Genomic DNA, 11,181 nt, shown 5'->3' with positions numbered 1-11,181 from the left:
ATCCAGTTTGAACGGTTGATTCAGTTCCAATTATTTCCTCAGGACCACCACAACAACTGACCATAACTAGACATAAATATATGCCATTTAACACTGGAAAAAGCAACTAGAAAATAATTTGCCTTGTTTGAAATGCAAGGTAGAGTCTAAAAAGTATCTTTTAATTTTTAAGGTATTTCAAAATAAACTTTGCCCCAAATATTTTTGAAACAAAAGAAGTTGAGAAAAATATTTGGCCTGTCTGTGGTTGATACTTTTTTTTATTTGAAAATCATTATCAAATACCCGAATTTGTTTTGTATCTACCTTAAATTTTTTTAAGTCTGAAATAGAGTAATTAATTTCTTCATTCATTTAGTCATTCAATACATATATTTTGAATGTCTATTCTGTGTCCTAACAGAGCTAATTTTCCAAGGGGAGGGACCCAGACTAAGTAGGCAGTCAAATAATGTGTGACAGTGCATATAAGGAAATAATCTGTATACACCAATACGGAGGGGGAAGGTTTGGGTGAAGGAAAACTTTTTAGATAAACAGAGTGCTTGAGAAGTTAGGAGTGAGACTGAGAATTTTTATATGTTGAAAACAAATATAATGTACTGAAACAGTCTCACATGCATTAAAATGATTATAACACATCTGCCCTTTATTTATCACTGTTTCCCACAATGTTCACCTTCATTCTGAAATGTGACTAAAATTCCAAAAGTTAAAGGAAAGAGAAAGTTTGAATGAGTGTGAAACTAGGACTTAGAATATAATTGTTCTTTCAACATTAATTATACTGTGTATTTTGAGAAGCTATAATCAAGAATTGAAAGTTGCTTTTTGTCTTAGGTTCAAAATCATGAAGCCACAATTTACGCAATGAATGTATCTTTGTAAGAAATTCTGAAACTGAAAACAATGAGTTGGTTATGATTTCCTATGTGAAAATGAGTACAGACAAGGGATATTGCCTCTCTTTTGGGGGTTTATTTTGTGAATGCTTGTTGAAGGGCATGGGAGGTTATGAGGGCTAATAGAAGAAGGTACAATAATAGAAGCATTTAGCATAAATGAATTTTAAAGACACTTTCGAGAAATCAAATATGGCTAGATTTACACAATAGATTTTAAAGCATATGAACAAGAAATTGTTGGCCAAGATAATTTTCCAAAACCTCATTTTGTCCTTATCCACCAAATTGTAAATAAACCATCTCTTGCTACCTCTGTAAGCTCTATCAATACAACTATTGAGTTGTTACTACTTGGTTTCCCCCTAGTATTATTACATTTTTAAAATAATCATATTCATCTGTTTATTCCCATCTAATGGAAATAATGTCCTGAGCATTTACTAAGGAATATTATGACTTATACATTAATATTCAGATACAGGCAAATATTTAATTCTAATTATATACATTTATATAAAATTACCTTGGAAAATTAAGTTCATATTTATATTTACTTAAAAGTTGCAAAAATAGCATGTTTTTCTAATAAATGATTATTACTATTTTATTCTCAGTTCCTTTTTGTCTGATAAAACAACATAATTCCTATAGATGTAAAATAACATCTAGCTGAATCATTCATGAATTATCTGATTTTATGACTACAGAGTAATAAAAAATGGGGGAAGAGGAAGTAGAGTCATGCACCCCATAACATTTCGGTCACTGACAGACTACATATGTGATGGTCTCAGTTTTCAGATCGTAAAACATAATATACATAAGGTTAGTACCATCCACAGTTTTAAGTACCCACTGGCATCTTGGAATGTGCCCTCCTTGGATAAGGGAGAACTACTGTACTACACGTACTGTCCATGACGTTTCTTCTTTTTAATTCAATCTATGTCTCTCGGGAAGTCTTCATTTCAGTACATATAGGTAGTTTTACACAATTTTCAGTGATTGCCAAATTCCATTTTCTTTTTTAACTAATAATTTTATTGTTTCTATAAAAATTATACATGCTTGTTGTAAAATATAGTCAAAAAGAAAAATACAAAGAAGAAAGCCACATATCCTCAAATAATTCCATTGCCATATATCATTGACATTCACTGTACAGAATTCTAAGCATCTCCCCATGCCGGAATAAATCAGGGTATGGATAGATGTACAAATGCCTTGCAAGGATAGGGATCGTATCACACCTACCACAGCTCTTTTTTAATATCTTCAGTTCCTGTTTATTAAGTACAAACCATTCTTTCTGTCATTTACCAAAAAGAAGTGGCAGCAAAACAAGCCCCAAAGATTTCAGGAAATATGAGATTTAAAATTTTGTCCAGAGAAAACTCTATCCATTACTTGGTTCCTACAGACAACAAAGAAACCTACACAGTGATCTGGAGCACTGTGTCTCATAGAGCAGGTGGTCAGACTCCCTTCCAAGCATGGAAACCTGCTGAGCTACACAGCTCTGCAGAAACCACAGGCAGGCCTGGGGTCCCTCAGACCAGTGGCCACCTACTCTTGCTCTAGGGCTGCTCCTAGAGCCAAGCTTGAGAATTCACTGCTGATGTGTTTTATAACCTGGGAGGTGTCTGTGGTAGGCAGAACAATGTCCCCAAAACATTCATGTCCTAGTCCCTGGAACCTGTGAACATTGTACCTTACACGGCAAAAGGGACCTTGCAGATGGGATCGAGTTAAGGATCTTGAGATAGAGAATGATCCTGGATGACCTGGGAGTCGGGGGAGCCATGTAGTCATGAAGGTCCTTGTAAGAGGGAGGTGGGAGTGCCAGAGTCAGAGAGAGATGTAAGCACGGAAGCAGAAGTCAGAGAGGGCCGTTTCCTATGACTGTTCTAACAAATTACGGCAAACTTAATGGCTTAAAGTAACACAAACAGATGACTGTTCAGGAGGTCAGAACCTAAAATGGGTCCACAAGGTGGCATTCCCTCAGAGGCTCTGAGAAGAACCTGTTTCTTGGCCTTGTCCAGCTTCTAGAGGCCTCCTCATCCCCTGGCTAGGGTCCCTTCCTCCATCCTCAAGCCAACAGTGTAGTGTCTTCAAATTCCTCTCTAATTCCACTTTCTTATTAGGTACTTAGAAGTATAAAAAAGTAGAGACACCATGTGGGAGTGTATAAGAAAAGAAAAAATTGTCACAGCCACTAATCAGTGTGTGTGCAGGCACACACACACACACACAGAGTCTCTGCTGCTGTTGGCTAACATGTAATATTTCAGGTGGATGCTCAGTATTTACAGAGGACCTAAAAGATGCATAGTGCTAGTCAAATAGATAGACAAAGTGCTGAAATGGATATTGCCTTCCTTTTATTCAAGAAAATCCAATGTTTTGTCTGCCAAGAATTTGACATTTTGCTTAAGGGTAAGATGAGAAAATATTTAGGTAGGCATTAAAGGGAAACAGAGAAATTTAAGTAATAGCAAAATGCCAGTAAAACACACACACACATGCACATGCACACACACACACACGCACACACGCACACACACACACACACACACAGGCACACACATGTATAACATAAGACAGAAAGCTTTTAGTCTATGACTATTCACAGCCAAAATACGCCTGGCTGTAGAAGAGGCTGATGAAAAATTATCAGGTGGGAAAAATATTCAAGCAGGTGATACATGTTGAAGAACAGGCAAATCAACAATTCATCCTTTAATGCTGTCTAAAAACCTAAAGCAGGGTTGGTACAATTTAGTAAATGCCATCCATCCACAAAGCCCATACCAAGCCAATTTCCAACAGCCAACATTTTTCATCTTATTTTCTCTATAATATTTAGCTCTTTGCTTTAATTACACTTGATATTTGTAAAGAGAAAGCTGGCGTTGTAATAATTGGATAGCTTTTTTATCTATGTTGGCAGAAACAGAATTTTCTCTTATATTTGAAGAGCAATACAAAAGCAAAGCCTTCTTTTCTCACAAACTCAATGCCAAAACTATCCTCTGAGTCACACAGTTTCTTTAAATCATGTTGTTCTGAAAGTTGAGATGTGCTATCTTCAAGCTGCTGCCAGGATCACACTGTTCCTAAGCTAGTACCAGAAAACTAGCAATGTCAATCCATCAAAATGTATAGACCTCTCCAAGACATTATTTTTCTCCTCTTTTATTCTCTTCTTCCTTCTGACATTGCCACTTTTTTCTTTCCTTCCTCATCCTTCTTTTTTTCCTATTTTTTGCTTCTCTCTTTTCTTGCTTTTATCCTTCCTTCTTTCTTGTCCTTTTCCCTCTTTCCCCTGTCTCTGTCTCTTTCTCTTTATTTCTTTCTCTCTCTCTCTCTCTCTTTCTCCTCTCTCTCTCTCTCACACACACACACACACATACACACACACACACACACACACACACACACACATATTCAGGATACAAGAGAAAGCCAAGTAATGACAACCTTTTAAAATTACAGATCAAAGAAAATTTGGGAGATCCTAATATAGCAAGAAAATTCTCTCCTAGCCACATTTATTTTCTAGAAAAATATAATTCCAGACTGAGCTGCAGAGTTCCAGAAACTCAGCACAATACTTTCAGCTTTAAAGGAAAAACTGAATATTCTAATGGAAAAAAAAATTCTGTGTTAAATTAATTACTTTTAATATCTATAAAACATTTTAACTGTTGGGGATCATGTTTTACTTATCATTAACATCAATCAAATATAAATGTATTCTTAAATTTTTTCATCATTAAATAAGTATTTTAAATTGCATTATGAAATCTAGGAAAGGCATGCTCTTTAATATGTACTAATGACATTGTGAGTTGACTGTCTCGGCAAAATTCAAATATAATACTGTAGACTTTTGTTAAAAAGCAGGTTTCCTAAATTCTCATTCTCATAAGTTATTCTTAGCAATTTTAAAATGCCAGAAACATTTCTTAAAAATTTTAAATTCACTTCACAAGCAACTCTACATGCACACAACTACCAAAATTTTCATTTATATATTCAAAATACCTGTTTTGAAAGGACATTTACCTGTTTTCAGTCACAACTGAGGTGTAAATCTCTAAAATTTTAGCTGACAGGTTTTACTATGTAATAAAACATGTCAAATTCAAACTGACAAGTGGATTTCATTTTTGGAGGGTTTTTCCTCACACCTTTTTCCATTATAATACAAGTACTACTTAGCCATATGATTTTCTGCAAAACTTAACGAAAATGTAAAACATAATGCATGTCTCAACATCTTAACACTTACATAGAGCGTTCTGGGGGGAAAGGAAGAGTCTTGCTAAATTCAGAAAATTGTACTGTCTGTAAATGAAGAGGCTGCCAGCTTTCATCTGTTCTCTTTCTCTAGGTACTTGCATGCCTGCCTTCTAAACCTAGAATGAGGACAGTCATTCTGTCCTTGTTGCATCTCTGAAATTCTTGAATTACTCAATTTGTGGAATTAGAATACCACATTGTCCAGCCACATTTGTTCTAAGCAGGTGATCTCGATATAGAAAAATGTCAGCCAATGAGCAGAATAGCCACTGTATTTGCAGCTTATCTTTTAATGGAGATCTGGAGAGATATAAATTGCAATCATCCCATTAAGTGTGCATATGCACCACTCGCTTAATCAACCTGGAAATTATAAGATACTGTCTTGTATTATTTTAAGCCACAATTAATATTGGAAATAAATACTAATATGACAAGCTATATAAATAGTAAAGCACTTTTATTGTGGGTGCTAACTCCAGCTTGGTGAGTGGTGAGAGACTAAACTATAGTTCACTGAAATTGTGTGTGTGTGTGTGTGTGTGTGTGTGTGTGTGTGTGTGTGTGAGAGAGAGAGAGAGAGAGAGAGAGAGAGATAGAACTAATCTGTTCTGTAACCGTCATTATTAGCATGAACATTAAGCAATAAGAACTGGTGCTCTAGTTTAGCTATACAGCAGGACCTCTTAATTTTGAGCCACATCCTTAGATGAAAAGAAAAGAGGTGTAAGATTATATTTGCATACAAACTTTTAATTATTTAACTTTTAACCTAACAATAGATACTTGCAATCTTAATTTTTTGTACAAATGCCTCAACATTAAATAGAAAATGATATTTATTTATTATCAAATGTCATATAACAAAAGAAATGCTAGCTGTTATTAAAAGTGGACCACTACTGCCCCCTTTCGATACAAAAAAGGAAGAAAAATTATTCTTCTCAGGACTTGAAAAGACACTCTTACCCTCTAAACAGCTGTTTCAAGTCAGATTTACGCCAATTCTTTTCTGACTTAGTGATAAATCCTTCATTCTTCACCTAAAATGTTGGATATTTACCGGATGTTTTACTGTTGTGTTACCTTTCTAGGAAACATTACAAGGTCAGGGAATCCTGTTATTTCTTTAAATATAATAAAATGCCTTTATACAAATTGAGCTTTAAAATAAATTCAGGAGATCATCCTTTAAAAAATATTTGAAGTTTTATCATCATTAGTTTTACATTCGATTGTGTGAAAGCTAATAAACTTGAATCTATATCTGGCTTAATCACATTAAATGTCATGTTGCCTCGGTTTTCACCAAACTCAAGCTGATACTCACAGACACACTCATTCATTACACTCCTTTCTGACATAGCATAAAGGGCAAAAGGCAGCATGATAGATTAAAAAGATATTATGGTACAATATTAATTACAGTATCAGCACCTTTTTCTAGCTCAGACTGCATATAAATGTCTATTTTCATTTTTACATTCAGAATATACTTTAAGGCAGAATGGATTTATTGCATAGTGAATGGGAATTTTGGTCAGATATTTTAATGTCAGAGCATACTAGAAAATTCGGAATTTCTGTCTTTAACCTAATTTGGATTTTTGCACAATTATTATAAAAACGTAAGATTGAGGGATAATATATAAATCATAATGTATGTAACCAAATAAAACAGAAATAATTTAAAAATTCTACTCTATGAAACAATATATCAAAAAATATTACCCTTTTCTCCAAAGAATTTTAGAAAAGTATAACAAAACACTCATTTTCAGAAGTGAAATATTAAAATAAACGATACTGTATTCTTATAATAGTGTCTCCTAGTGTTGGGCATATTATATTAATTTATGAAATCTTCCATTAGTAAAATTACCCACAAATCAATAACTTTAAATATTGATTAAATACATCAAAATAAAAATATTCAATATTTATAATATGTCTCATCAATATATATGGATTCATAATCAACATCAACCTCAGAAAAAAAAAAATCATCCTCAGCCAGGAATGTCATATTGAACTTCCAAATAAGCTTGCTAAATGTCTGTTATCTAAGTAGGTTCAATTCATATTTTACTCCTAAATTACCATTATTCCATGTCATTATTACTCATGTATCATTCCATAATAATTTCATTTTCTGAAAAATATTTTGGCTATATTTTTTTAGTCTTTCCTGCTACTCACTTCAGGGTTATGTGTCTTTTCTACTGAGGCAGTTTAACTTTCACACATTGAAAATGACAACCAGTTCAATTTGGTGATGCAGAAGAACCGAATACATCAGGACTAATGGGACCTAATGAGATGTTTGTGTTATGCTATATTTCAAATAAGGAAGTGCTGCTTTGTGAAAGTATGAAGAACCTAGGAAGCAGCAACAGAGAGGTGATTTCTGAAGGGGTGTTTTACCTATCAAATTTGTGACTCTCCTACAGCTTATCCCTTTGACCAGGAGTAACAGTAGGATGAGACTTGTCGACTTTGCTAATTATTCTTTCCTGAGACTCTCAGAATCACTTATCATCCCTAAAATTCTGTGTTGTGATCCAGATGTTTCTATTCCACTTTTCTCTTCAAATTTTCAAAAATATACAAAGGAATCCCTCTATATAGAGAATAATAAATCAAATGAAGAAACAATTTAAATTGTCTTATTTTTAAGCAGCAATAGTGATTGTATTGTATCACAGGAAAACTAAAACATATTTGATTTCTAGCTTTAACTCTTTGACTACATTTAATTACAGTCCTTGTTTATTATCATTACTAACAAGCATATGGGGGGGGGGTACTTTTCAATACATTCTCTCTGACACTCAGAGACCAATTCTCTCTGAATGCAAATCACACATGATACAGCTGCAGAGTGCTGATGCTGGTATACAGACACTATAGACATGCAACTGTCACTAGGTGAAATTGCATTAATAAACACCTACCTCAAAGAAGAGGCCGGTATTAAGGCTTTTAAGGCATATTATATATTATATTCAGAAATCTCTTAATTGCTTGTTGCAATTCAGAAGGAAGAAGACACTGAATATTTTTATATGAAACATTATTATGTATATATAAGATATTGCTACTATAATCAAAATGACCCCGAAAGAAAAACCAAATATGATCTGTGTACATGGAGGAAAAACCAACCGTATGAAGACCAAAAAATTTAGACCCAAATTCTAATTTTTAATTCATATGTGCCAGTTACACAAATGTTTTAAATATTTGGGAAAATAAAGGCTTTTCCATGTATGTGATTATTTATAGCATTTGTATACATAACAGTTCTCCCAGTTTTAGGATATCTTATCTAACATATATTCTAAACTTGGTAGATCTGTGTATGAATTTTGAGAATCATAAAATTATGTTTCAACAGAAAGAAAAATGTAAGAGAGAAAAAAGTGCTTCAAAAAACAACAATAACAACAACAACTAAAGCTGTTTAACTGTTAATGATGAATTCCAACTATTAGGTAAAGATTTTTTTCCTAGGTAGACCCTGGGAGTTCGTGATAACTATAGGTATGATCAAGGCTTATTTCAATGCTTTGAAATGTCAAATGAGTAATTTTGTTCTCTTTTATTTTTAAACTATTTGCAGAGACAACACAAAATTATATAATGTAACATTTATTTTAACCTACACTTCATAAGGTTACTTGTCTAAACATTTCACTAACATTGTGCAATTTTAAACTGAGAAAAAGAACAAAGTTACAAGTGTGACAATTTATCAGGAATAGATTAAGTGACAGCTGTAACTAGAATCAGAATTAGTAGATTATTTTAATAGTTCCAGGAAGAGTATAATTTACAAAAGTACATTTGAACGATGTTAGGAAGATATCAGGAAGAATTATTTGCTTAGTACAGGATGATTTCTTTAAGTTAAACTTCAGTAATATTCTTTCCATTTGAAATGTTTTAAGTTTAGAGATGAGTCTCTTGATTCAGCAATTCAATTCAATAATTGATTCACTGACATGAGAGAAAAGTGAGAATTTCCCAAATATTTTTGCAGAAGTCATGGAATCTTTTTGCAAATTTATGACTTTAAAAAAATATCTTTTGATAAAAAATATCTTTTGACAGATTGTCCTTCCTGTCACTGTAATTCTAAGAAAATAACATATACATTCAAATTTTTTGATATAATAAACTAACTGCAATTCATCTTTCTTATAATTGAATTACTAAGAAAGAATTTATTTGGGCAAAGCTCCATTACATTCTATTTATCAACTCCCTAATATCTAGAAATCTGTTTTTTTCCCTGTATCTAGGAATCTTTCCTTTTTTCCTGAAACACTAGTCCTCCAAGAAATCTTGACTATTTAAGAGGCATTAATCCAAATTTTCCTGAAGTCTCATATATTAACAGTGAATACTATTCTCCTACCAACAGAACCCACTTGACTTTAATGCAAATATATATGTGTATATGTTTTTAGGAAGCGTCTTTCATTATGTCTGTCAGTATGTTCTTTCATAAGTCTTATCCATTTCAATATCATTTCTTCAGATGAAAAAAGAAAAAAAAATCTGCAAGAGGAACCATTTATCCCTTACACAGTGATGTATATATTTAAGTATTTCTTAGATTATGATGATGATATTATTTAAAATATTATATTTTTATAAATATTTCTTAAAAAGGAAAACTTCAACTTAAGAATTAGGCCAGATGCAAATACACCTTTCAACTTTAAATTTTGTAATTTTAAAATTTCCTTTTCCAAAAGTTCCTTTTGGATAACTTCTTATTATCCTGTTAGACTTTTTATAAATTCTATGCATTGCAAGGCGGAATATATTTTGCATTTCCATCAAAGATTCACTACCCGTTATAAGTAGAGTCATACAAGGACCATAAAAAAAGAAATTGCATGATATTCTTACCCTCACAGTGATTACATTCTCTTTTAAAGTAAAATAACTTTAACGTAGAGCACAGTCACTCCTACATTATGGAATGTTAAACTTTCACTAACAAAAAGCTATGCGTTTATCATATTTACTATAAAGAAGTAAAATTTAGTTTATCTATTAACTGATACAAAAGTGTTTCTTCCATAGAGGAGCGAAAAAAGCAAGTAGGTTATAAACACATACATTACAGGTAGGTAAATAGATACAAGATAGAAATTCAAACTAATGTAAAGAGTTGAGCTGCGTTACGTTATTGATTTTGGTTAAATGGAAGAAAGAACATTTTTAGTATAGAAATATGCACATTTTTGATATATGTATTCAGTGTCCAGTTTGTTTTATGGTTTTTTTGTTTACTAAAGAGCTTTATAGTCTCTAGACAAAAACATTCTGGACTTAACACTAGCCAGCCAAATGTTTTCTAACTTCGAACTGCAATTGAAGAGTTAGGTCCTATCAAAACTGCCTACTCATGGGACTCAAAAAATGACCATGTGTAAACCCAGTAAAAATGTGAATAGACAAATGAATAAAAGGAAAGCTGAAGATCAACTTATAAAATAATGCACAGAGAGTAATTTATGATTGAAAAATAAAAAAAAATAGAAGCTTAAAATACTAAGATAAATTTTCATGTGAAGATTGAAGCTATGGTTCTATAAATCTAAGTATGCCTTGTACTAAAGTGGTTATCAACAAAAATTAACATTTTATCATTATAGTTTCACCTGAAAATTCTGAATTTTACCTATATCTGAGCAATGCTTTTCTACATGGATTTTGAATAAACTCAGAAATAACATCACAAAACAATTACCCAAGTTCATTAAGGCTATTCATTCCAAGTATATTGAGGCTTTAGCCACGTAGATTGAGGAAAGTAATGACAAATTTCTAATGGCAGCTCATCTCCTTAAAATGAATTTTCTCAAATCTCTTCTGTTGGAACTCATACAGTTGGAAGCGTGCAGTTGATCGTTCCTAACATTTGCATGAATGTGTATGTGCTTGTGAGTGG

Source organism: Cebus imitator, unplaced genomic scaffold (genome assembly GCF_001604975.1).
Source record: "Cebus imitator isolate Cc_AM_T3 unplaced genomic scaffold, Cebus_imitator-1.0 Scaffold16, whole genome shotgun sequence".
Taxonomy (NCBI): domain Eukaryota; kingdom Metazoa; phylum Chordata; class Mammalia; order Primates; family Cebidae; genus Cebus; species Cebus imitator.
This window is presented reverse-complemented; position numbering follows the sequence as displayed.